The sequence below is a fragment of the Amblyomma maculatum genome, chromosome 11 (assembly GCF_055883805.1).
Source record: "Amblyomma maculatum isolate TAMU_Amacu chromosome 11, ASM5588380v1, whole genome shotgun sequence".
Lineage (NCBI taxonomy): Eukaryota > Metazoa > Arthropoda > Arachnida > Ixodida > Ixodidae > Amblyomma > Amblyomma maculatum.
In genome coordinates this window covers 127,221,385-127,245,411 of record NC_139354.1, presented here as the reverse complement: position 1 = coordinate 127,245,411, position 24,027 = coordinate 127,221,385, and the positions used below count along the sequence as shown (strand labels likewise).

The window sequence follows — 24,027 nt, the reverse complement described above, 5'->3', positions numbered from 1 at the left end:
TCCTTCTTGTCTAAATCAATGTACAGAGCAAAATGTGGGCACCTTAAATGACGTTAAATGCCGATGCGCGCGTGGATGATCACGCACTGCCATATCATGCGGTATACAGAATCCCCCAAATGGCGGAAAGGCGCATCATCTTTGGCAGGTTTTGCATAAGATGTATAACTCTTTTCTGTCACGATTCAGCGCATGCAATTTAGTGTACGCTACAAGACGCAAGCGAATTATTGGATTTTTATGGTGTTGGCACCGATATGTATAGTACTGTCGACTCAGGAGCCATTTTATCAATCGAAAGGTTACGTTGCACATTATGTGCTAGAAGGATTTGCGGGGTGGTGCGGGTATTGCAGTTTTCATGATTTGTTATCTAGAATGGTTCCTTGCATGACGAAAGGAGTAACGGTATGCACAGCGTAAAGCCGGCACATGAACAAAAAACGAAACGCAGCTCGGTTCGGGTCCCCGTGGGTGATAATGAAATTCCAGATTTAAAGTCAACACATCGCCCCCCCCCCCCCCCCCGCCATTGCAGTTCCCTTATGCCATCATTGCTAGTGACTCTGAAGTGTATTGTCCTGAATCAACAAGTTTTTTAAAACTTTTTATAACAGCCACCACGTTATCTACTGGTGCGACATGGCTATATTACGTTGGAATATTTTCTCATTGCTTGCAATACCTTAGTGGACAACTGAATTTCTGTTTTTCGCGAGCGCTTTCTTTGAGATGGTATCCTCCAAGTCTTTTTATTACGCATCTATGCGTCCTATTGGTAGAGACGAGCTCGACATGGTTCGCCCTATTTATCGTCAAAACCTGATTCACATCGTCCACAATGCAGAACTAACAAAGCTTTATGCCTTCAGCCAAGTTCCAACATTGGCAAAAAAACTTGCAATTTGAATGAAAGGCTGAAACAAGGCTCGAAGAGCACGAAGTTTTCGCTTGAACTGGTGGCAGAAATAGTCAGCTACAGCATGAAGCCATGTCACTAGGGCCGCCAAGCAGGCCACTGCTGGTGGTCCAAGTGACATGGCTCCATGCTGTAGCAGACTATTTCCGCTGTTGACGGTGCCCGTTGACCGGGGGCTCTTTTGTGATGGCAGCTGACGTAGAGACAGGCAATAGCATTATGCACAACAAAAAAGGGGCTCAATGCGGCTCGTATATTGATACATTGCGTTGGTTGTAGTCAATACGAAGGCGAAATCAATGCAAGTTCATTTTCGCTGAAAGGAAGGGATGAGCACACAATGATCCTTTCGTATTTGTCTTCAATATTGCCGTGAAACTAGCTGTGGTGAGAAAAAAATTTAATACTTCGCGATTGTGGAGACGTGTAATCAATCAGCTTTTTTAAGATATTGAGATCCTTAGGTGCACAGTTAAAGTAGAATTGTTCGTACTTCCCTAAGATCAGCGTATAAGCGGCAGTTTAAAATCAGGGAAAGAGCAAAAAATGAGTGTCTAAGAGCATTGTGCGTATAGGTGCTACCTGCTTCGCGATGTCTACCCAGAAAAACAGCTAGCTATACAGCACTAGTTGTATGATGAGGAAATGAAAATTTTGTACATGCTATTATGTTCTTCGCCTGATAACCCATGGTAATTCTTGGCCACCCTTGGTAACAGAATATGTACTCCCACTATTTTGCCGCCTCCAAAAAAGCTTGAAAGCTCGCTGAAGCAAATCTTAAAAATTATCGGGCTCGGGGAATGGCTTACTATGACAAAAACAGTCGCCTCCGAGTGTACAAGAGAGGAGCCGTGGTGGCACTCTTACGACCTGCTTGGGCAAATAAATTGTAAGTGCACAGGAAGGGGCCTGCGACGGTCCAGCAAAAGCTAAGTTATACAATCTATGCAATAAAACTTCCTCGACGTCGTAAACTCTATGCAAATACCGATGCAACCTAATGAACCTATACGTGGAAAGGGTATACGTCATAAGCATCGCACTGAATCAACCAGAGGGACTTCAGGCTCATAGTCATCACTTTCGGAAAACCTATAGAACGCTGACATTCAGAAAAGTATTGGAGTATACGACTGCTACGAAACAACTCAGCAGGGATCAGCTTACGCATCTGACTGTCTTAACCAGAAAATAGTAACATCTGTTTACCACAATTGCTTGAAACACCAGACTAGTCCAGCACGAGGGTGAGGTAACCAGTCTGTCATTATTGAGAGTCATATCGCTTTTCCTTTATCCAGAAAAGCTTTTAAAATAATGATGTTGTTTAAATTCTTGTACTTCATACGAGAAGGGAGGAAGTGATAATGGGTCACCGGTGAGTTTAGTAGCGACATCAGGCAAATATCCGAGTCACGGAAGTTAAATTCCGTTACTGTAACAAAGGTCTACCCGATCTCAGAATATTCAAGCCTGTGTCGAGAAGTAAGCAGGGCAATGAACATATCGGTCATCGATCTCGTCAGGCGATACTGGCGAATACCATTTTCCGAATGCTCGAGCAATCTAGTAGCGTTCATGACACAAGTCGGTAACTCGAAGCCACTTATTCTAAGTTTAGGTTTAAAAACTGCTCCATTATCATTTTCGTTGATAATAAACCAGTTTCTGGGAGGAAGAGAGGCTTTTGCATGCATTATATGGATGATATATTATTTTTTTAGACACATGGCCGGACCGTATGCAACATTTGCAGCAATCATTTTCTCTCTTGCGGTACTCTGGCTTAACGGTTAACGCTGCGAAGTTTAAATTATCTCGTAACATTGAAGTGTATCTGGTTTATGTCAGTGAGCAAGACGAATACAACAAAATAAAGTTCATCATCATCATCATCATTTATTGACCTTCAACGACCCCTACGAGGGGTATTGCATAGGGGGGGGGGGGGGGGGGGGAGAGACATCGGAATAAGATATGGCATTTCAAATCAAAGCAAACAAAATAGGTGAAACAATCACATAAGACAAGCTTCAATGCAAAATAAAAAAATAATAAAAAGTACATGTGCATCAATCAAGCAGAAAGGTACAGTGAATCATACAATGACAAAACGGAAAGGCAGCAACAATACGTACGAGTAATGAATTCCATTTTTTAAAGACAAGAGGCAGGAATGACTTGTTGAATGCGATTGAGTAGCCATGGAGTCTTAAAATACTCATAGGGTTGAAAAGCCGTCGCGATTTTTGGAAGGGAGGGAGCAAAAGGGAGTCTCGAAGTGAGGGAAAACAATGGTAGAGTTTATGGAACAATGATAAACAGCCAATTTTACGCCTTTGCGCGAGAGGCTCAGTGTCGATAGCTAATTTTATACTGGTATGTCTAGAGAGGGTGTTGTAGTTGGAGGAAATAAACCGGGATGCACGGTTTTGGACGGCTTATTAATTAAATAGGCTTGATGTGGGTTTGAAATTGGGGATTTTAGTTTGCAACGAACGAATGTTTTGTAGGCTAGGCTACGAATGGAAGAAGGGGAAAAACTGAGGTGACGTCTGATAAAGCCGAGTATTTTCAATGCATAAGCAGCAATCTTTGTGACGTGCTCGTGCTAGATACGGTTGTTCGTGATATGAATTCCAAGATACCGGTACGATTCAGCTTGGATGAGGTTGGTTGAATTCCCAGAATAGGCGTAGTTTATGTTAGTTTCTTTTGCGTGTTACCTGCATGAATTTGCACTTGTTACGTTGAGCGTCATTAGCCACGTGGAACACCAGCTTTCAATTCTGTTTAGGTTGCTTTGGAGGAATTTCTGATCATTATTTGAAGTTATGCGGTGGTACAGTACGCAGTCGTCTGCGAAAAGACGAATTTTTGATGAAATGTCGGAGGGAAGAAGAATAAAAATAAAAATAGGCCGAGCGCCGAGCTCAGTGGGACACCAGAGAAGACTATTGTTATGGGAGAATGGTCATTTTCGATAACAGTGAATTGAGAGCGATCAGTTAGTAAGCAGCAAATCCAATTTAATATGAGGGCATCAAGGCACAGGCATGAAAGCTTGGATAGAAGACGTTGGTGGGACACACGATCAAATGCTCCAGAGAAATCCAGATATATGACATCAGTCTGAAATTACTCAGTCGAAAAAAACTACAGAACAGTGTCAAAAATACGACAAAATATCCTCTAGTTCTGTCGTAACCATCAGAGTTTTCTGTAGTTCTGTAATTTTTCTGTAGTATATTTCTGTTCCCTGTAGTTTTGTAGTACTTTCTGTTGTAACCACAGAAATGTCTGATGTTATTACAGATTGTTCTGTTGTCACAACAGGTTTCCCGTCAAAACCCGAACAGAAATTCTGTCGTAACATCAGAAAATTTTCTGTAGTTTTTTCCGACTGGGTAAGAATTAAAGTTTAATTTGAGATCGGTAGTGAATTCGAACAGTTGAGTTTCGCTTGATTAACCGGATCGGAAGCCGTGCTGGTTGAAAAAAAAAAAAAAGGAACTGGAATCAAGGCTCATGAGATGCGGTTTGCGAATATATAATATGCTCTAGTAGTTTGCATGCATTGCAAGTTAATGAAATCGGACGGTAGTTAGATGGGTCTTGACGGTTGGACGCTTTAAAGACCGGAACTACTCGACTAAGCTTCCAGTGAGCCGGAATTGAGCTTGTAGCAATAGATTGTTCAATAATTATTTTTAACATTTGGCTGGAGATTTCCTTGGTGCATTTCAGCATCTTAACTGGTATATTATCTGGTCCCGGGCCACTTGATACTTTAAGTTTGTTGATGAAGCAGTTATAGTAACAGGCTATCAAACAGTCTTCTCCAGAAACAAAAGAGGGTTTGATAACTTTCATCAAAATGGTGATTTACTACCGCCAGTACATTCCCCTGCTCTCGGAACAGGCACGTTCACTAACGGATGGCCTCAAGAAAAAGAAGCCCAATAACAATATGTGGACGATCATAAGTCTCAAGCGTTTGATGCCTTGAAGCTGACATTTATAATTTAGCTTGTGCTGCACACCCAAGACTACATTAGGCCTTTCTTGGTACAATGTGATGCTAGCGAAAGAGGGGTGACCGTGATATTAAGCCACAATAAAAAAGAAGGGGAAGAGCACCCTATTGTATTGGTCACTAGGAAGCTTACTTGAGGGAGCAAGCTTAGAGTACCATTGAAAAAAAAAACGCTTGCTTGGTGTGAGCTGTCGAGAAGCTTCGCTGTTACCTCTCGTGCACTGAATTTTTTTTAATCACTGATAATCGACCATTGACATGGTTCCCGCAGCTGTCTCAAAAGAACGGCAAATTGCTCCGTTGGAGTTGAACTCTCCTGGGATATGCTTTTGTGGTAAAACATAAGAGAGGGAAACGTTATCCAAATACAGATTTCTTGGGACGGGAGCAGAATTAAATTCGCCTTGTGTTTTTCTCTCTTTTTGGCGGCTCATCTGCATCATTGTAAGATGGCTCACCATGCGATACCTCATGCTCACTTCTCTTTTCAGAATTTTCGCTAGTAATATTTAAAGATAAAACTGTGGCTGCGATCAGGAAGACTTATTGGCATTCTAATGCGAAAAACAAACGGCACTTTCCGTGAACAAGATTGACGTTCTGGCACCGCGGTGGCTGCTGTGGGGTTTAGTGGTTGTTGCTTGTTTCCTCCGTCTAGTCAGCCATCGCCCTTTTACAAGAATGCCTTGGTCCCAGGTGGCATCAGCCTAAAGTTCCAAGGGGTACTATCTGGTCAACACTTTAATCCTGGTCAGTGCACTCGACATCTCTTCAACGGCACGGAGGTCCTGGAATTGACGTGTGGGCCCTATTAGAGTTTTCTACACCCACCCGCCAGATTCAGGAGCGTGACGATAGATATTCATGGTCGTTTCATGGATCAGCGGTGTTGTACTCAAGAACTTCTTTGGTGTTGACTTGCGCCATACGGAGTGTTCATAGCTCTTTACCGCAGCAGAGTGATAACTTTCTCTATTTACATGATGCCACCCTAAAAGAGGAAGGATTTACGTTCCTCGGCTGATAACGCTCTTTTCAAGCGCAATGTAACTTTGCCTTCCTGTTCATGACGACATGTATCACAAACCGTGATATTAGGGGAATATAAGCGCCAGGGCAGAGCGCTGGGCGGTTCTCTCCTGCCAGGTTGCCGAAATAAAAGAAAGACATTCCTGAGAAGCTTCAGTGCAGCCGCATGCTCGTACTTCATCGATTTACCCAGAAACGTATCAATGCCAGCACATTTGAAAAAAAGTGAGGTCTGTATATAAACCATTAATGTTCATGCTCTAAAGTGTGACCATGCCGCTTTTGTAAAACGCTGGTATTTTCTGAGAGCTTCTATGTTATGTTATTGAGTGCATGGTCTGTTGGTTTGAATATCCAATGAATACTGCATGTATTTATACCTTTTATGTATCGTTTGTAAGTGCTGCATAATGTTTTTTTTCTTTATATTTTATATACAATAGAGGTCTTTGTGCTGTTGTCTGTTTTGGGAGCCAAGACCCCGTCAGGCTTGTCGCCTTTTGCCTTGGCTTCCCCTTTCTTGTAAGAGAAAGAAATAAACTCCAACTCCAAAGAACAAATATCGGAATCAATTGTAAACGTTTCATACATGCGTTGGCGTAGATACAGAACGTCTGACCCGCTTAACTGCTTTTGCCCGACATACTTTTATGATTCTTAGTCGCGCCTTCATGGCCCTTTCAATAGATTGAGATGCGCGATCTTGAAGCCTTAATGAGCACATGGTAGGCACTGCAGGGCAGGAGAGAAATAAAGGTGAAAAGGGCAAGGGATCGAGAGGGTGTGTTGTGCAAACGGCATCCACAGTTGGCATGTTTTGCGTGTGGAAGAATCCGTATTCCACACCTGATGGCAAGCGTTATCTCCCACCAGCTTCGCAGTTCATTTTGCAATATCCCCCAAATGCATGCGGTCACATTCCAAGCATCGCACTATCTGCGGGATGGGCCGCAACGACCACGAGGTGCTTTTCGGTGCGTGAAGAGCGCTCGGGCCGGACCTGGTTCGAAGTTTTGTAGATCTCTTTGTGGGTGCACATCAATGTAATGTGTCCGAACAACGCTTACTCGCATGTCTCCGACTTCTTGAATCGTGGTAATATTTGTTAAGTTCTCTTTCTTTCTCGTTCCAGAACGGATTCGAAATTCCCATAATTCCCACCCTGTACCCGTCTTCTTACGTAGAATTCAGAGGCGACCCAATTAAAGGAAAACGGTGCGTATAATTGTTTCGTGTAGCGTGCGAGCGCGAATGATGCGCCCGTTATCATGGATTCTAAATCGCATGTCATACCCGAGTTAGCATGCGACAGCAGACGCACATCTTTTTTTTCTTTATTTATTTTCTTTCTACAGAAAGGGGCAGCCGAGGCTAAAGGTTGAAAAACCTGACGAGGCCTCGGCACCCAAGCAAAGTTTGACAGACCAGTGAAATAATACATTATCAATCTAGACATATACAATCTAACACAAATAATAAACGCATATGCCGCAAAGAGATTGTTACACACGTGAAGCACAGCAGCAAAAGAAGTACACAACAGAAACAAAATAAACCGTATTAAAGACATATACAATAGATTTATAATTTGCCATCCCGTCATAAGTTGCTAACATAGGCGATGGATTCACTTGCTCCATCCACGAAAATTCAGCCAAAGTATTAAGATCAACATACACAAATCTTGAAATGTTAATTAGAAAAAATTCAATATTGTTTGCAATTAGGTACGCTTCAATGTTACGTTTGAATGTGTTACTTCTAGCAGAGAAGTCAACATTAGGATTGGGCCTGTTAAGAACAGTGAGAACATGGTAGGTTAGTGTTTGTTTGCTGTAGTTTGTTGGAACTTTAGGGGTAAGTTTCTTGTTGGCTCGAAGTTCATATCTCGCTAGGCTATGATCTGGTACGATCTGGTATCGCATGTAGCCTGTGCCGATGAATGTGTTTTAACAAGTGGAAATAATAAATCTGATTGGCTTTTAGCACATCGTGCTTGGTGAATAACGGTGCAGTTGGCAAATTTTGTAGTCTACCATAATACTCTTCAATCGCTCTTAGAACCCTCTTTTGAACGACCATTAATCTTATAAGGTTTCTGTAGGTTGTCTTACCCCAAATGAGGATGCAATATGTTAGTCGCGAATAGAACAACGCATGGTATATTGAACATTTGACACAAACCGGTACTAAACTAGCGATCTTGCACTGGCAACCGGCAATTTTGCTGATGTCATCAACCAATTTGGAAACATGAGTGTTCCATGAAAGATTTTCATTAAATTAAACATCAAGGAATTTATGGTTGTTCACTTGTTTGAGTTGTGTTTGTTCATTTCTTGCGTTTAAGAGATAGTGATCGACAGTATTTATTGGTCTAAAGCGCTGTTTACAGCGATTCGTTTGGATACTTGGAAAGCAAACTAGCGCACTTCAAAACAAAGACAGAGGAAGGGAACGACAACACAGCGCTGTGTCCTTCCTGTGTTTTTGTTTTGAAGTGCGCTAGTTTGCTTTCCAAGATGATTTACCAACTAGCCCGTTCTTCCACCCTTGCACGTTGAGATACGTTGTGTTCAAACTAAACGTTTGGTTTCGTTCATCCAGTTTAACGTCCCAAATGAATCACGCTACGACAGACGCCGTAGTGAAAGGATCGAGAGAGTTGAACCACCTGGATTCTTTTACGTACAGCGATGTCCCAATGAACACGGATGCCTTGCTTTTCCCCTCCATAGAGCAACGGCTGCATCGGCCAAGATTTGATCCCGCATCCTTGGGCACAGTAGTCGAGCGCCCTAATCATTGGACCACAATGGCGGGGCTGCTCAGATTAAAGCATTAATGTTTAGTTTAGAGCATTAGATTTTGCTAAGACAACTCCGGCTCCCAAAGACGCTCCAGTGGAGGGGTGCTGAATAACTTTTACAACTTTTTTTTTGGACATGCACTGACATCACACAGTACACGGCTAAATTGGTTTTCTTTTTTGCCAAAAGCAAGAGGAAATAGACGGTAATAGAGTCGAACGCTGAGCTAGTTGGTCACACATCTCTTGGAAGAAGGCATAACCTTCAAAATGTTAAGGTTATGAAAAGGATGAAGGACAAGTGAGCAAGAGAGATTTATGAAGCATATGCAATCTGTGACATGGGAGACCAATGTGTCAGCATGCTATCAGTTGTTTTGTTGAAGAAGGAAGTAGAACTTTTGCGCGAACCGGCAGAATGTTAAAGACAAGGAAGAAGTTGGCTGAAGACGTGAAGTGAATGAAGATGGGTGGTTTCTAGTTAATATAGTTTTCAATGCAGCGTTGTCCTTGTGTACGTGTGTGTGCCTCTTACACTTTGTGTTGTTGTTACCTGCTCTGCTGCCTTCTTCCAATAGAAATAGACGGTATTTTTGGCTGCGGCGGGCGCAGCAGTTTAGCGCCCTATGCAGGCATCTAAAGTTGCTGGGTTGTATAAAAGCTGGCTGATGCGGTATACGTTGTTATATCATTTTAGATTTGCTTTCAATATTGAAAAATACAACTATACTACAAGTGCTGCTCACTGGCCAGGAACGCAGCTGAATCACGGCTTTTGCCAACCAGCAGTATTGCAGACAAGATGGCAGGTGCTTTCCAAAATGAATAAATATTTGGCTTCACATAAAAACAACACCAATACAATTATGTAAATGTTTGGGGCGTAAAACAAAACGTGGAAGGCTGAACAAACATTGCATACATCAGGCGTCGTGTACATTGCTAAAAAGTGACAAAAATTTAACATGAAGTGAGAAACAATGCGTACCTTAACAAATTAAGCATGACTGTTTTACAAAGTGTGGGAAATGACGCGTGAAAACAGACGTTATACATTACAATGCTCACAACACACTGGAGACTTCTGCACAAAGTGACTTGTATTTTGTTTAAACATTTCAAGCAAGTTAAGTAAAAGTCGTCTTGGGTATCATTCTGCATGGCACAACAAACATTGCTTGGAGCCTAAATGCTTACAGACTTCACAGACCGTCACCTCACTTTGGGTAGGATACTGAAGAAACATTGCAGCCGAACTTGACGTCTTTTATCCTCAGCTATAATGTCTTCAGAAAGTTTGATATGTTTCTGAACATAATTATGCCAAAACTAAATAAGCTGGAACGGATCAACACTCAAGTTAAAATTTGCCTTGTATTGATTTTAGGATGAAATTTTAACTAGCTGTCGTTCAACAGTTACTAGCCAAAATACACAATAGCTTCATCATAAAAGTAGTTCCCTCTTTATGCATGTCCTTATAGCCTTGGTCTTTTTGGGACGTTAAACTATAGAAACCAACCAAGCTAAGTATGCATTGTTATCACTTGTTACATTTGTTGGGATATGAAAGTATGCCCTGATATTATTATCTTTGACATATATGCCCGGAAATATTGTGACATATATGCCCTGAATCGTTGGACGTTAAAGAAGACAACGATCAGCAACAGTGACTGAGAAGAAGACAAAGTGGTAGCAACGTTTGGGGCTAGAAGAAGGTTGACGCTGCTGTGCTTCTGTGCTTTGTGTGCTGTGTCATCCTGGAATAACCTTCGTGCACTAACCTTACCACGTGTCATCTAGGTGGAGGTGACTAAAGATCTTCGTGAACACACATAAATCCATTTAAGCAGCCGAAAGCTCGATTTGAGCAGAGGCCGCCACCTACCTGGGATCACAACATCAACAACAGCCACTATGACCTCTGAGGGAGCTCCTACCAGCGCAACAACATCGGCGCAGCCACTCGTCCTCACAAAAATCCGCAACCCTCCCAGCTTCAATGGCGAAGACAAGACAGATGTTGACGACTGGCTGGATGAATACGTGCGATGCAGCAGGAACAATCACTGGGATGCGACCATCATCTGGTCATTCTGATTTTCTATTTGGCGGGAACCGCTCGCACGTGGTTCAAAAATCACGAGCACGAGCTGGTGACATGGGAAATTGGCAAGCAAACGCTTCACGACTTGTACGGGAAGCCGATTGGACGGGCTCTCGCAGCCAAAACCGAACTTTCGTCTCGGGCCCAATCCACCAAGGAGTCCTGGCCTACATTCAAGATGTACTCGCATTGAGTCGCAAGGCGAACAGCTCCATGCTGGAAAGTGAAAAGGTAGGGCACATCCTCAAGGACATCGCAGATTACGCGTTCAACATCCTCTTCTGCATGGATTGCGCTACCGTCGAGTCAGTGCTTCAAGTTTGCCGAAGCTTCGAAAAGGCTAAACAACGACGACTGGTACATCGCTTTGAGCGTCTTCCGAACACGGCAGCTACATCATCCTACGATGATCTGGTTCCTCTGCAACAGCCATCTCAGTCCACAACAATCAATCGGATCGTCAGGCGAGAACTCGAGACCTTAGATCCTGCACCGCTCCCATCTCTCGTGCCCGACAGCATGGCCATGATACAGGCTGTTGTCCGCCAGGAATTTGCCAACGTTAGTCTTTCCTCCAACCTCGTAGCGCCCTCGTCACCATCGCATCTTGTTCCTGTAGTGGCTGCTGCAACCACTAGCCCCGCACGTCGCTACGTTAGTCGCAATCCTGCAGCGTGGCGCTCCTCGGATCACAGGCCAATTTGTTTTAATTGCTGTCGAGCCGACCACACTTCACGTTATTGCCGCAGTCGCACCTTCCCTACCCCTCATTCTTATTACAAAGCTGACCGCCGGTACTACTACGGATCTCGACGCTTCCCTCACCAACCTAAACAGCTCCGCTCCGCATATGATGGACCTGGACACTTAACTCCTCATCCAGACGAAACTCACACCGAAGCCGTCTCAAGTGTCCGTCACTCCAGCCAATCTCCATCTCCACGGTCTCGTCGATCTCCTTCACCGCTGCCTCGTCGCAACTCCTCCCCATCATACGCCGGCGCCTACTCGGGAATCTAGCGAGGGCAGCGCCCGGAAGTGACGCTGCATTACCGACCCGGATTGTCAACTCGGAAGTGACCCTCGCACCCAGATGTAACCTCATTGACATTTTTGTGGACGGAGTCGCCGTTTCTGCCCTTATTGACACATGCGACCAAATTTCCGTCCTCAGTTCCTCGCTCCGTCAACGCCTCAGCAAAGTCCTCACACCTTCTTCCTTATCTACCGTTCGTTTTGCTGATGGCAACACAGCTACTGTGATTGGTATGTGTACTGCGAGAATTACCATTGCCGACCGCCTTATCCCTGTGCTATTTACAGTCCTCACCAGTTGCCCTCACGACGTTATATTAGGAGTCGACTTTTTAACTGCACATTCTGCGCTCATTGACTGTTCTTCTGGACTTCTTAATCTGGACCTGCCACTCTGTCCTGACAAACAGGCCTCTGATACTTCAACGCTCTGTCTCCGCTCCTCTACATTTACTCATCTGCCACCAGAAGCTACAGTGTACGTGCTCATGTCGCCTTTACCCTCCGTTCCTGATGGCGACTACGTTGTTTCTCCCATAACCTACGTGACACTGCAGCGTAGAATCGCTCTCCCTCATAACATCGTGCACGTAGAAAATAACGCTTATATTGCAGTCTTGAACTTCGGCCTTTTTGTGCACATTCTTCCTGAGGGCATTACTCTGGCCGAACTGACCCCACTGAGTGACGTCACAGTTGCCGCTCTTTTACCTGACCCTACTGCAAAAGTGTTGACACGACCTGCACTGTCCCCACCTCCGCAGGCCCGCACATCAGGAATGCTGCACCTAACTTACGCCCAGCCCGTGCAACAGCACTTACGAGTCTTCTGAATTCGTACAGCGATATTTTCGAATTTGGTCACCGCCCCTTAGGACAAGCGTCCCTAGTTACACTTCGTATCGACACCGGAGACGCCCGCCCAATTCACAGAAGACCTTATCGAGTCGCCATTTTTGAACGACGCGTCATACAAGATGAAGTTGACAAGATGTTAGCAAAAAAACATTATAGAGCCCTCGAGCAGACCCTGGGCGTCGCCTGTCGTGCTTCTTAAAAAGAAGAGTACCTGGAGATTTTGCGTTGATTACCGACAGCCCAACAACATTATAAAGAAAGACGTTTACCCGCTCCCCAGGATAGATGATGCCCTCGACTGCATGCACGGAGCCAGCTATTACTCTTCCATTGATCTTCGTTCTGGTTATTGGCAGATCGCAGTCAACGAACGGGACCGAGAGAAGACCGCCTTCGTCACACTCGATGGCGTGTATCAATTCAAAGTGATGCCTTTCGGCTTGTGTAATGTGCCCGCAACATTCGAGCGCATGATGGACTCTCTCCTGCGCGGCTTGAAATGGACGACGTGCTTGTGCTATCTCGATGACGTCATTGTATTTTCTTCTACATTCGAGAGCCATCTCCATCGCCTTGATGCCATTCTTGGCGTCTTCCGAAGAGCTGGCCTTCAGCTGAACTCGAAGAAAAGTAGCTTCGGCCGGCGTGAACTCAAGGTGCTCGGTCACGTGGTCGACGCCCGTGGCGTTCAAACTGATCCAGATAAAAAAATTGCTGTAAGTGAATTTCCTACACCCCTTTGTACCAGTGAAGTGCGTAGTTTTCTTCGGCTTTGCTCCTATTTTCGGCGGTTAGTACCCAACTTTGCGGAGACGGCTCGTCCACTCACCAACCTTTTAAAGAACGACGCTTCATTTTGCTGGGACCAAGAACAATCCCAAGCCTTTTATGCGCTTATTGCAGCCCTCACCAACCCGCCCGTCCTGGCACACTTCAATCCTTCGGCACCAATGGAGGTACGCACCGGCGCCAGTGGTCACGGTACTGGTGCCATTCTCGCAGCAGATGGGTCGCACTATCGTCATTGCTTATGCCAGTCGCCTCCTTTCTGCGGCTGAACAAAATTACTCGATCACAGAACGTGAGTGCTTAGCCCTCGTGTGGGCCATTACAAAGTTTCCCCTTACCGGTTTGGTCGCCCGTTCTTCATCACCGACCACCATGCCTTATGCTGGCTGTCTACGCTGAAGGACCCAACTGGTCGCCTGGGCCGTTGGACCCTCCGCCTTCAGGAATGCACTTTTTCTGTCATCCACAAGTCTGGCCGTCTGCACGCTGACGCCGATTCCCTGTCCCGCAACCCGGTAGATCCGCCACCTGCGAGCGAGTGCGACGATGAAACATATGTGTTGGCCATCTCGGACCTTTCAAACATTCGCCATGAGCAGCGCTTAGATCCCAAGCTTTGCCGCATTATCAATCGGCTCAGCACTGATCACCTTGATGCTACCGTTGCTCTGTTTGTGCTTCACAACGGCACCTTATACCGACGGAATATGCGACCAGATGACTTCGAGCTTCTGCTCGTAGTCCCCGAACACCTGCGTACCTCCGTTCTTCAACAGCTGCACGACGCACCTACAGCGGGTCATCTTGGCGTATCTCGTACGTACGATAGCATCCGCCGCCACTTCTTTCGGCCAGGCATCTGTCGCTCGGTTCGTCGTTACGTGGCTTTTTGTGACCGGTGGCAGCGACGGAAGAAGCCCTCGGTTATGCCTGCTGGATCCCTGCAGCCGATCGACAGCCCAGTAGACCCGTTTTCCCGAGTTGGCTTTGACCTCCTCGGGCCTTTCCCACTTTCGGCGTCGGGGAATAAATGGATTGCGATGGCCACGGATTATAATACGCGCTACGCTGTCACCCGAGCGATACCCACCAGCTGTGCAAGTGACGTGGCTGCGTGTCTTCTCCACGACGTCATCCTGCTTTATGGTGCTCCACGCCAGCTGCTCACTGACTGTGGCCGTTGCCTTCTTGCTCGAGTAGTCGACGAAATTCTTCGGTACTGCTCCCTTAAGCACTATTTTACCACCACTTACCATCCACAAATGAACGGCCTCACCGAACGCCTCAACCGCATGCGGACGGACTTGCTGCCAATGCATGTCTCGTATGATCACCGTGACTGGGATACTACTATGCCGTTTGTAAATTTCGCGTACAATTCCTCTCGTCACGACGCAATGGGCTACTCACCGTTTTATCTTCTATACGGCCGCGACCCTCCCCTTCCTTTTGACAGCGTACTGCCTCCCACCGCTAAAGCCAATTGCTACGTTCGGGACGCCATCTACCGAGCTGACGCCACCCGTGTTATAGCTCGCCGCCGACTGGCCTCCTCCCACAATTCTCAAAAACGGAGCCATGATTCTCGCCACCGGTATGTCCACTACTCTCCGGGCTCTCTCGTCTTGCTCTGGACTCCCGCTCGTAAAGTTGGCCTGTTTGAGAAGCTCTTGCCGCGCTACGCAGGTCCCTACGGTGCTTCGGCCAGTCGCTCCTGTGACATACGAGGTCGCCCCTGTACATCCGCGGCGACAGTCCTCTATGCCACGCACCGAGATTGTTCATGTCGCCAGAATGAAGCCGTACTACCCCTGCAGTAGTTCGTCCTAGTGCACACCGGGACTGTGCTTTTTGTGGGGGGGGGGGGGGGTAATGTGACATATATGCACCGCATCGCTGGACGTTAAAGAAGACACCGATCAGCAACAGTGAGACAGGAGTAGACAAAGTGGCAGCAACGTTTGGTGCTAGAAGGGGTTGATGCTGCTGTGCTTGTGTGCTGTGTCATTCTGGACTAACCTTCGTGCACTAACCTTGCCACGTATCAATATCATGAACATTTCTTTCATGCCTTTTACAAATTGTTCAGGTTGATTACCAGTTATATCGCGGTTAAAATACACAAGCTGTACATTACGTGACAAGAATTGGCAAGGCAAAAATATTATCTCAACAAGCATACTGACTCGTGAGATGCGGAGAATTGTTCTGGGCTTCTTGCTTATATGTCCTATTGTTTCACCAGGGCACACCGCACGCACTAGCAGCTCCTGGCATCACCTGGAGAATTTTTCAGTACAACTGTTTCTCATTGTGATTCACCTTTTACAGAAGTTTCGTATATAGATGGAAAGTTAGCAAGCGTTAAATGAGAATGAAGTTTGGAGCGTGATCAATATGTTTTTCCGGACCTCGCGCACTCAGCATTTTTGCCCACGTAAAACACACATATCAAATTAGACGGCGAAGATTACTACCACTAATTTCCAAGCATTGCTTTATTTTCTGGCATTACTGTTTTGTTTCTAAAAGCTGTATTTTCTAAAAGCTGTATTTACAGCCGCGCGTTACATTCGATAGAAATGTTTATGCGCTGCGCAACAATAAGACGATTGTAATGTGTTTGACTCATATATTAAACGCGAATTTTGCTTTGTAGCTCTTCCTTAAACCCATGTATATGTCATATTTCTTTTTTTGCTTTGTCTTCTAGGTTTGTTCTCTTTCTTTGTAATAACTATGCGTTTAGAACTATGTATTGAATGTCTCATGAATAACGTCGGTGTTCTTTCGCATTTATTTTTGTTGTCCATTCATTACTTCCGGTTCCACAAAACTGTATAACGTGAACTTTCCTCTTTGCTTTTTATTTCACTGTATAATCATATGAACACTTACATACTTCGTTCGTTACCCCCCCCCCCCCCCACACACACACACACCTATGTAGTGCCCCAATAAAGGCCCATAAGGGACAATAAATGATAATGAGGAACACTGAAAATGAATGTGTGGGTAGAATTCATGTTCTCAGTAACAGAAAGGATGGAATTATAAGCGCGTCATTGCTCCGCGTTTACTTTTCCCTGGTTCTTTTCTAAATCGCATTTCCGTGCTACCACTACGAGTGTGCAAAGCGGGTTTTCCCTCACAGATGGCTGAGGCATCGATGCACAGGATTCTAGTTTCCTTACTTCTTATGCGATGTCTTTTCTTCAGGCGTGTTAATAATAATGGTTCCGTACTACTACTCGATAACCGTCTTCATTAACACATTAACATATTCTTTCGGTTTTCAAATTTCACCCGATCAACACTTATCATCCGAAAAGAATTGTGCTTTGGAGAAGCACATAAACAAGCGCCCCGGAGTGTAAACCACAACACGAAACGCACGAAACTAACGGTTAGCCTAAACAAGCAAGGAGCGTCCGGCGTGTGTTCGCATTTATCTAATTGCGCCCTAACCGACGAGTACTTATTGCGCCATAACTAAGCGCAGTTGCCCGAGTCAGAAGAGCTAAAATTGTTGAAATGGAGCCTAGCGTTTAAGAAGAAACCAGTCCTTCCTTGCCTTTGCTGGAAGCTGCCGGGGTGTGACGAATTGGTACAGAACAGAGGGCTGGCCCACGACGTGCATGCTGGCGCCTGTTCACGAGCTGCGCAATTTAAGGAAGCGGTCAGGCTAAACTGCTTGAAATTCGGCGTTGTTGGGCAAAATAGAAAAATTACGAGAGACTTCAGCGACTAAGGTAGCGAAAGGGGAAAGCCTGAGTGCCGCATTCTGCAGCGCCACTGGCACTGATTAGCAATCAATAAATTATTTCATTACTAACTAAATAATCGGCATTATTTAGACAGTTATTCAATCACGTAATCAATTTGGTAAATATTTATTAGTTTATTAACGAAATAATTATTTAGACAACAATAGTAATTTATGCATTAATTAGTTATTAATTAAAAATTGATCATTGTTTGACATATGGGCGTTTAAGGCACGCATTCGCGCATACTGTGGTGGTGCTTTTTGAATGGTCGGGACCTCTATGACGTCATCACGCTTCGGCCAATCAGACCGGCCGCAAAAGCGGGGCACATTTTGTCCGCGACAGCATGAGCCATTAAAGGCTTTCGCCATAAAAAACATTCCTCACCTTATCGTTTACAAATTGAAGCAGATCCGCATCGAAGCTATAAGAGCCCTTTAAACAGGCGGTCTCTCCTCAGGAACACGCTGCCCGTGCACACGGCCATGGATTCCGCAATCTGTTTGAGGTGCGCCGACGGCACCCGCGCGAGCGGAGTGGTAGAAGAATCCTGGTGACGAAAGTCCTACAGGCGACTGCGTTAACGTTGAATGGTGTGTAGTGAACTACACGAGGATATACGAAGACGAGGATAAGGACGACGAAGTGCCGCTGCGCTGCTCGTGCTCGCTTGTGGAGACTGAGACTGGCTGTGTTCTTGTGTGGTTCGCCGTGAAACTTCGACAGGGCTATTATCCCTGTTAAAGCACAGTAAAAACCCCCTTTCACTTGGTGGAGGTGCGGGGTTTAGTTTCGTGGCGCCCCGTGCGAGCTGTGTTGCCACTAAAGGATATTGCATCACGTGACGCTGAGTGACAGAAATAAACGCATGACGTCACAGTGACGCGCATCGGACATGGATTTAGGTTTTTTTTTTTACTGGACGAAATACAGGGCAACGACAAAGGAGGCGGAATGGGCACAGTAACTGTTGAGTAAACTTTAAATGACATGAATGTCGATTGTCGTTTTACGTTAACTAAAATGTTACGGCGTCCTCAACCGCCTCGTGATAGAATCGTTGTGGCTCCATGGTCGTTGTGCTTGTTTTTAGTGGCACGTCAGGAAATCGCATTTTTGCCCCTCCAAGGAAATTCTGCAAATACATGAATATGAATTAGAAGTCTTGTCTGATTTAACTAAAGGCACAAATGAGTATAGCGGTGTTACACTGAAAGCCAGAGGTCACGATGACAAACGTAACATGCGTCACGACAAAGGAAATTTGAACTGTAGGAAAGCGACCACCTTTCAATCGTTGGTCATAGTCTTCAGGTTATCCTTGAGATAACAAAGCCTGGGTGTCGCGCCAGCAAAGGAGACGCGGCGACACTATAATATCGCCGGAAACGTGCGAACAAGCGAACTGTCATTAACTTCAATGAAACGCGAATGGGATAACTGCGAAGTCAGCGCTAGAACACATAGTGGCATACCTTTAAGAGTTTAGTTCAAGAAGGGGACAGTTACTAATTAGAAGTTAATGCGTCTGTGAAATTAAAATAAACTGCCACGCAGATCCCTTCCCTAAACCCAAAATCTTGGCTTCATGTGCGCGATTCCATTTTTATGCTTGCGCTTCATTTGTGGCTGATGTGTCTATATGAGGCTGTAAGTGTATAGCAGCTCCAGCATTTACTATTTCTACAAAAGCATTCCGTTGAGAATAAGAATCTCCTTGTGATACCTACCCATGCACATTCATCTCAGTTTGGTTTGTTAATACGAGGCTGTCACCAAAACACGCAGCAAGGAGAGCAGACCGGACGAAGGCTTCAATGGAAAAGTAAAGGAGTGAGAGGCCGTTCGCGCAGACGTGTACAAGAAGCCGCCATTCGTTGTGTCCAAGAAACCGTGCGATGAGGCCGCATTGTCATATCGTCCGAAAGTGAGCGCACGCAGTGGCAACAAGTTTCTCAGCGAGCACACATCATTTTAACCTTGTCCTTGCTGTAAACCTTTAGCACAACCAGCATGAAAAAATACTGACGTTTAGACGCTGATAATAAATACGCTTTGACGCAGATAATACACTTCGCACGCAGATGCTAGCAAAAACAGCACGCCACGCTGAACCGGCACCGCGGTCGCAAACATTCCGCGTGAGAATGCGCTCCGCTCAGTACCCTGGCCGCCTACGCCACGGATACGAAATTAGCGGAAAAGGTCGTTAAAGAGCTTAAAAAAGTTTCCAAGCATTTCTTTAGACAAAACACGTCCTAGATTCATTTGTATGCGATAGTATTAAATTTGTTTTTTAGTTTTTCCTATTATCATATATTTTGTTTATTATTGTTGTGGCACCGCCCGCAGCGGCCCTTTGCGTCGTTTATCACCATAATTATCACCTTATACGTCAACCATACGTAGACATTACGCGCGATAACTGCTCCAGATGGCATCTATGTGAAGAAGTTGCAACAAAAGTTATCACTTATTCGTCATTTTTTGAGGCCAGGCTTCTCCGAGTGCCTGCTGTGCACCCTATCCTTTCTAGATGTCCCTCTAGGTTGCAAGTCTGCCTGTAAGGTATTCATACGTCATAGATCATGCTGTTCGTGACGCTGCATGTCGAGGAGCGGTTACAATCGCTGGTCTTAAAAGGAGACACACAGAGTGGGGTGCACTGGCTTTGCCATCGCTATGAAAGGCAGTGGCGGCCTGTTCGAATTCCGTGTCTTTTAGCTAAAAAACTGTCAATTTCAGCAGTGGCACTAAAGCTGCCGCAGAAATGTTAAATCAGACTGTAAACCGTTTTCGTAACACGTTAAACTATATTAGTTAGATTCAATCGATTTTAGCAAGGAAAATGGGAGTTGATAGATAAGATATTTTTTCTAAATTACTAGGCATTACTAGCTTGCAACGCGTAGCTCTATATTTGCCAGGGTAGCTATCAACATTACGACCACGAAGAATTTTTTCCGTCCCCATTATCCCCATATACTATATTTAAGCACTCCATTCTCGAATTCATGGGTGCAGCTGATGACAAAGCTTTTATTGGCTGGCAGCAGAGTCATCAAGTAGCCATCTCGTTCATATATTCACGCTTACTTTGTTACCTCGAAGCTCCAGGTCCTCGGTTAGAGTCTCGGATAGACATCTGGATGGATGCTGCAACACTCGAGCATAAGATGATTAGCTGTTCCTGGGCATCCACCGTACATATAGCACAAGATTCTTCGTCGTAATCACTTGACTCATTTCATAGCTGCGGGTTTTTATAAGTTCTTATCTAGCTGCTAAGACAAGGCTCCTGGCTCTTGAGTTGTCATAGCTTTTCTTCTTAATCGTAGTTTTCCCGTTTTTATATATTCTAGGATCGGATTCTGTTCAATTAAAATATTCTAGTTTCTAACATCTTTGTTCTTTACCGCTCGATCTATCATCATCATCATCATCAGCCCGACTATACCCACCGCAGAACGAAGGCCACTCCCCTCTTTCTCCAATTACCCCGGTCCTTAGCTGACTGCATTCCCTTGACCCCTGCGAACTTCTTAACCTCATCCACCCACCTAAATTTCTGACGCCCCCTGCTACTTTTTTCTTGCTATGGAATACGGTTTGTTAGCCTGAGCAACCATTGGTTATCCTCTCTTCGCACTACATGGCCTGCCCATGCCCATTTCTTCTTCTTGATTTCTACTAAAATGTCAGTAACTTGAGTTAGTTATATAACCCACTCTGCACGCTTCCTATCTCTTAACGTTACCCCTACTATTTTCGTACCATAGCCATCTCGTTTAATGTCCTTTATTTCTCCTTACTGCCTTCCTAAATAGTTCCTGGTTATTTTCGTGGTCATTTTCCACCACTCTGAGTCAATACCTTTTCGGTGTAAGTATATAATACTTTTGCTGCCGACATATTATTGTCGATTTTCCTGCGGCGTTCTTCGTACTGTAAGGCGTTTATTGGAAGAAATGGATGGTAGATGATGACTAAGCACAAAGCGACTGGTTATCGCTAGAAGCTTTCCTGTGTCAAAAAGGCTTCAGCTCCCCTTCGTCGAACCCTTGGACTTGTTCCTGAGCTTCTGTCGGTTGGAAATATTACAAAACACTCTGTGACAAAGGAGCCATTCTGGCGACCCATGGTGAGGGAAGGGCGGGTGGATCATAATAGGGCTTCAGGTGGACGACGTGTACTGTTTCTGGGCTGCGGCGACAATGCTCTGGAGATGGGTCCAGGGGGTCTACCATGTAATTCACGGGAGAAGATTTTTCCAGAATACAGTAGGTCCGTGATAACGAGATAGGCGCACATTGAAAACGGCTACAGAGACTCCGCCCCGCCGGGGTGGTGCAGTGGTAAGACGCCCGACTACTGTGCCGGAGTTCCCGGGATCGAATCCCGGCCTCGGCGGCTGCGTTTCGATGGAGGCGAAACGAAGTGGCCTCCGTGTGCTGTGCGATGTCAGCGCACGTTAAAGATCCCCAGGTGGTCGAAATTACTCCGTAGCCCTCCACTACGGCTCCTCTTTCTCTCTTTCCACTTTCATTCCCACCTTCCTCCCTTCCCTTCGGCGCGGTTCGGGTGTCCACAGAGCAAGTGTGACAGTTACTGCGCCTTTCCCTTCCTGTGAACCAATTCAATTCATTCAACAGAGACTCCATTACTTTACCAATGGAGCCTAACATATATGATGACTGAGCTCAACCGAGCCCCTACCTTTCGCTACGTATATACTCGCCTGGCTGCGCTACGTAACAGCAATATTTTGCCATTGTCAAGTGGAGGAATTTAGTCTGCATTTTTCGCCGTGAATGCAGTCAGTACACCGTCATTCTATATTTGTAACAAGAATGAGAATTGAGTACGGTCATGCATGAATTTCTTTCGCGCAGGTTTTCCGCAGACATACGGAAAACAAGAAGTTTCAAGAATTCTGCTGAGCGATAGAGGGATCGTAAATAATGAATGCAGGTAGAATGCACAAAATCACATATAAAACTTTTCTCGAAATATATTGCCGTATAATAAACAGTACAATGAGTCGCCAAAACAGCGAATAATATAGCCCAAGACTGGCAGGCTAGAAGTAGTATATATATTTAAACTTCCCGGGCTCCTGCCTCAGTGTTGCCTCATAGCGTTATCTTCATAGCACTAGAGTAGCGATCTTCGGGTATCTTATTGTGACTTATGAGTTTTGCATTCGTACCGAAATACGTGCGTCTTCTACTTGGGCTATAAATTGTCGCGCAAGAAAAATATCAAAAGCACCTCTCACTAATCAGTTGTAGAAAACAAGTTGGTCTGTTTGCGGGATGTTCAGTTCTCTTACTAGAGTCTTTTTTTGTTCAACAATTGCAACGAATGTTGAGTAATACAATCAGTAGCATATGCAAGCATATGAGCAGTTATATTTCACGTATATCAGTTACGTGGTTATATCCGATGTGGCAGGGGACATTGTCCCTTCGCCACACCACACGTTCTGACGGGAAAAAGCCGATAATAATAAGCGATCTCTCCCCTTAAGCACTGAAAAGTTGCAAGCTGCTTTTGATGACATAGAAGTAGCTCATATATTTCAAGAAGTTCTTTTAAGGCTTCTCAAGCAAGTGCCTTTCATGTATTGATATTTGAAGAAAAACGTGAAGTGTGTGCTTTTGGCAGGGCTTGCAGTGAAATCGGTCTCTGCTATAACCAGAGCACCTGTAATGGGTTATGGGGCACGAAAACTCGCATCAAGACGTCTGGCTGTCCACCTGTATAAGCGCGTTTGTGTCGCGCACGTAAGTGCATGTTATTTTGATGGAATTGCGGCGATTTGTTTTACAAGAGGCCATTTGTACTTTCAGCAGTGATACCTTTGAACTGCCTTCCTACACGCTTCTTAGATGCGAGCTTATTCCTTTCGTTCTGGTTGTTCTTCCTCGGCATTGTTGTAGGTCGTGGGTCGAGATCCGGTACAGCATCGACCAGGAGGAGCCAAAGCAGCAGATATTCTTCCGCAAACTGGGTGGACCGGCCGCTAGCACGGTACAGGTGGTGGTTAAGGTCTTCGAGGAGCACATCTCCACGTGGACCAATGAAGGTTTCGCCACCATTGAGAGCACTGCGTTTCGGGCGGCGAGGTTTATAGGGATCTACGAGTTCGTCCTTGATTCGGTCCTTTTGGTACGTCCTTCTGCAGCCACAATTCAACTTTCTTCAACATCTCTGATAGCGACATTGAACTGCATTACAAATATCTGGTAGCAATTTTAGACATATGGAGGCATACTGCACAGTCAAGCGTGATGACAGTTGGAAGATTGTTCTAGTCATAATTTTGATGAGCCCGTGAAAAGCACTTACAAAGCGTCATGTTCTACTTCTGTCGGCCTCTCGCAGTAGAATTATTAGCTGTAAAACCAGTGTCCATTGGTGCATATTTTGCATTTGTTTACGATCTATGTCTTATAATTTATGAAGCAACATAGAACGCAAAACGTCTTATCGGTACACTTTTAGAGGACACCCAATTGGTTTCGTGTGGTCAAGAATGCGAGCATCAGTAATTACGTTGCATTGCCATGCATGTAACGTGGCATATTTTACGTGTAATTATCGTTTTCGTATTCATGCATGGTCTTGGTCACCCTAAATTTGACCTGCGTTCCTGACTCCTAGCAT

General features: G+C 45.1%; 1 long non-coding RNA gene across 1 annotated transcript in view; it reads left to right on the top strand.

Annotated features, from left to right (window-relative positions):
- The window catches only part of LOC146174926 (uncharacterized), a 58,609-nt gene extending 34,844 nt beyond the window's left edge, over positions 1 to 23,765 (top strand). Inside the window, exons 2-3 of the long non-coding RNA XR_014701692.1 lie at positions 7,120 to 7,202; positions 23,301 to 23,765. This is a non-coding gene — a long non-coding RNA (uncharacterized LOC146174926). The remainder of the gene's footprint in view (positions 1 to 7,119; positions 7,203 to 23,300) is intronic.
- Positions 23,766 to 24,027: the final 262 nt, after the last annotated feature.